General features: G+C 31.9%; 1 long non-coding RNA gene across 1 annotated transcript; it reads right to left on the reverse strand.

Annotated features, from left to right (window-relative positions):
- Positions 1 to 1,992: 1,992 nt before the first annotated feature.
- On the reverse strand, positions 1,993 to 4,520 carry LOC133802490 (uncharacterized). The gene is made up of 2 exons (XR_009877360.1): positions 4,481 to 4,520; positions 1,993 to 2,265 (listed from the first exon to the last, which is right to left on the reverse strand). It is a non-coding gene; the product is annotated as an uncharacterized LOC133802490 (long non-coding RNA).
- Positions 4,521 to 4,800: the final 280 nt, after the last annotated feature.

Genomic DNA, 4,800 nt, shown 5'->3' on the forward strand with positions numbered 1-4,800 from the left:
GTAGTTCACTCCTTCCTCACTTGACACCATTACACCGTAATTTTGTGTTTTAAGCTTCATATCACGACCATGAATCACAAATTTGACACCATTCACTATCATCCTTGGATGAGAGAACATGGTGTCTCTTGATTTGTTAGCAAGAGCATACAATTCATTATTAACTTCAGTAGGTGTTGACTCATGCAAATCGTTCACCTATCAACATTAACATTGAAAGTTAGTTTTGGATTGACTAAGTGGTGTTTTAGAAAAGAATTGACTAATATACTTACTCGTTCTTTGAACCACTGAGAAAGCTCAGCTTCTTGTCGAACTTCAAGATTTGAGCCCCCCCTTCTTCTTAATTCATCCTTATGGTCACAACAAACGGACAACAATGTTATGATTTTTTCCTTTACCATGTATATAAACCAAACAAATTTATTGAAAAAGACTAGTAAACACACCTAAGGTACTCCTTAATTTTGGCATAATTGTTCAAGATATACCACTCAGCCTTTTACTTTAACTACGGACTGAGGAGCATACTTGATTTCTTACCAAATGGATGACCAACAGGCTTATAAATAGAATATTCCTGATTTGGTTGGGATTCAACACGATCATCATTCCTCTCAGGTCGATTGAATTGTGTCTCAACCCCTCTGAGGTACATTGAGCAAAAGGTTAAGGCCTTGTTCACCACGTAAGCTTCTGCAATTGAACCTTGCGAACGTGCAGGATTTCTTACGTGCTATTTTTAAACTGCCATTGAACGTTCAATGGGATACATCCAGCTAAAGTGCACAGGACCGCCAAGAATGGCCTCTTTCGGAAGATGCAAAACCAAATTCACCATAATGTCAAAAAATGCAGGAGGAAAAATAATTTCCAACTTGCATAAAATGGTGAAATTTTTTGTCTCCATCTTCTCAAGGTCTTTCACATTCAAAGTTCGTGAAAAAATAATTTTTTAAAAACCGCACAACTCAATAATTGGCTTTCGAACTTCAAGAACAAAAAATGATCTAATTGTGGTGGGCAACAACTACTGAAACAACACGTGGCAATCGTGTAATTTCAGCCCAGTTTTCTTGCCATCATTTAAATTGAAATTCTTCGAAAGGTTTGTAGCAAAACTATCCCAGAATTCAACTAACTTCACAAATTCACAGAAAACTAGACGCTCTGGGACACTAAGGGTGTAACTAGCGTACAGTTTCTTCCACTTATTTCCCTCCTTGCGAAGTTGAAGTGTTTCCCTAATTTTCATGTCTCATAGATCAAGTCTTGCCTTGTCAGTGTCTTTAAATTTTCCCTATAAGTTCAACAAAGTTCCCAAGACACTATCGCAAACATTCTTCTCAATGTGCATTACGTCCAAGTTATGCCTCAGCAATAATTCCTTCCAATAATCAAGCTCGAAAAATATGCTCTTCTTCGACCAATTATGTTTAGCCGGAGCACTTTTGCATTTCACACCACCAAATTCTTTGTGTTTCACTACAAGAAAAAATAGTATTCATAACACTTAAAAACTGTTAACCGGGCGTATTGATAACGCTTCTGAAAATGCTAACATAGCCCATGTTATTAAAAGTCATATCTTTTCTATTACAGTATTCGAATGTTATGTTCGATGTTATCTTAAACTATTCAATAACACATTTTTAGTTGCTATATTATTCAAATAATAACATTTAGTTAGAGTAGTTAGTTATAAATTTGAAGTTTAATCTTATACTTTATGCATAACACTTTCCAACTGTTATGAAAATTGTTATATTTGATCATTTTATAACGTTTTTAGTTCATTCTATTATATAAATAATAACTTTTTTGTCTCAATTTTAATATACTATACAAAACAACCATAATTATTGTAAATTCTCTCAGTAATAACATTTTGTTATTTTGTAGTATGCATTTTTAATTGTTGTAAAAAGTTTTTATTATTGTATTTTGATTAAAAAAATCACAATTGATCACAAGTGTAATATTAAATAGATAAAAAAAATCTAAAATATTCAATATATATGATAAACAATGAGTATTTTTACATTTGAAGACGAACTACTTCCAAACATGACACTGTCCACTTCAAAAGTTCTTAGTTCTAACTTGAGTTTGAAAGCATACATAATAAAATTCTATAGTCTTGCACATCCTTTGCTTCAAAAGTAAAAAACAGAACAAAAAGTAAACCATGAAGCTTGCTCCACCCTCCAATTCATCATCCATTCCATTGTGCACTTGTCTTTGTTGTGAGGTTGATTTGCTTAGCTACACAAGAGTTTAAATAATTAATGCTTAAACTTAGAGTTAATAGTAAACTAAAAGAGTACAAAAAGAAAGAAAGTTAATAACCTCATTACAACTTTATAAGTTGGCTATGCAATTACACTAACTACAACACATAGGCCTCAGACACATAATTCTTTTAAACCCATTTCAGCAAAGAAAGCATCCAAAAAAAATGGTACAACATAAACTATTTCAAAACAGAAGAAGAGAATTTTCCTTATTTTTCAAAGGGGAAATCAGAAATATGCATAAGTGAAACCACTTCTTATCACAAGGGGTAAATAAAGTTGGGTTAAACTTCAAAGTCTCCTAAAAGAATACAGATGTTATATGTGTTCTTCTTCTATAGTTTTAGAGGAGAAAATAATAAATAAACATAAGGAAAGTCATTCATTCTAATGCTAGAGTAATAGTGTATCAAAGTAGATACAAAACTCATTATCTTCCACTAATTTCTCAGGATTCCAAAGGTATCTATTTTCATCCTTGAGTTCAAATCGAAGTTGGATTATATAATAACTGAAAATAGGCAGCAGACAAAAGGTAGTCTATGAATTGAACTAACACAACATTGGTAAGGAAATAAGGAGACAAGGTAGTCTATGAACTGAGCTAACAAAACAATAGAAAATAGGCAAAAGGCACACTATGAACTAAACTAAAACAAACCAATTTATGATCCTGACAAAAATTTGGAGGGAATTGATCATAAAACACAGTTCAAACAGATTCAAACACATAAATATCTCACCCTTATCCTCAAAATACCAACTAGCCCACAAATTTTAAAAAAACATCTTCAAAATATATCATTAATCATACTCCAAAGTCGTAACATATTAAAACCCCAGTTTTGAACACAAGTTACAAGGTTCTTAATACATATATACAATACAACTTGTATCTAGATCAGAATAATTGTCTCCAAATAAGATAAATGGTAAAAGCGGATATAGAACCCATAATTTCTTTAGACCAAATCAAAATAGAGAAATGAGATAAAACATTTATAAGAAACTCAAGCAAACAAAAATCTAAACCTCACCACAACAACAAAGAATCTTCTTTAAGACAAATTATATCCTCAATTAGAATACCAATATCAACATCATGGAAACACAATATCAAAAAAAAAAAAAAATACAGCAAGTTAAATCTGAATATAGCAAACGTGGCAGCACAATGTTAGAAAAAATATACAACAAACTTTGAAAAAGTAATGTGAGTCTGCAAAGATTTACATAGAATGAGAAATTTAAATCTACAAAGGTGTTCAATAACTTCAGCACTAAGCCTAGTAAAGTTTGTGTATGTGCATGCAAAAACCAATAAATCAGATAGTTATATAGTGTCCAGCCATAAAACACCAATTGATTCATTTGATGTCCAAATCACACTCTTATAATACCATTCAGAAGCATCCAAAACACATCCAAAGTAAAATTGCAGTACTAATCTTTTCATTTGAGATGTTTATTGCCATGTAGTAGTACATTTTTAAACAAAGTTGCTTGCCATGCTTAAAATTATTTTCCAATTCAAATAGAAAGGAAAACACAGATTCAAGCTTCATAAAAACTCATACGCAAATTCAAAACATACTGAGTTTATAAAGAGAGCCAATATATATATTAAAACTTGGTAATTTTCAATACCGAACGAGGTCGAGAAGAGAGGAATGGGCATCTGAAATGAGGATCGAGTCAAAACAGAGGGGCTTTCTACCTCACGTGCCATCTATTACTCTCCAATCAAGCAAACCACTCATTCTAAAGAACAAAAAAACTCAATCTGATTACTTTATTTTTTATGCTTATAGTGTCTCAAACCAAAGAATACAAAATGGATTATATTACTAAGCCAATGATACAGGAGAAGAAAAACTAGAAAACAAAACTAGGCTGCATAGCACACCACTATCAGAAACTATATACAGAAACATAAAACACAAAAACTCTAAATCTAAAACCAATATAAAAAACAGAATACCCAAAGCTAGCAGCATATCCACAAACCTCAAAGCCACCAAATTTAGTAATCCAAAAACCTCAAACAAACAAAACATAAAGTTAATAGAAACATCATCAATAATTCATATTAAAAATTGCATAAATCCCTAAAACAGAAACAATATATAATAATTATTTTAAAAAATAATCAAAGATGATGCCTAAGAATAAAAAATCGTCATTACCCTTTTAGATAAGTGGGGATGTAATCAAAATAAACCATTTTCTTCACAGCAACGATACCCTAGTCACATTGAAGTCCCCGCTGTTACAACACCATCCCCACAGTCCCACCTCCATGCTAACATCTGCAACAACAGAGAAAGAAAGAGAGAGAATGAGATCGTGGGTGAGAGGGAAAGAACTAAATCTGGAGACACAAAGAGATGTACATATAACCTTGTATATATATAATACCTATACATGAAATAAATACATCAAAATAGAACAACATCAGAGCAGAAACAGAACTAAGAAAACTTAAGGAAAAAATAGGACAGAAATG

The sequence above is a fragment of the Humulus lupulus genome, chromosome 9 (assembly GCF_963169125.1).
Source record: "Humulus lupulus chromosome 9, drHumLupu1.1, whole genome shotgun sequence".
NCBI classification, from domain to species: Eukaryota; Viridiplantae; Streptophyta; class Magnoliopsida; order Rosales; family Cannabaceae; genus Humulus; species Humulus lupulus.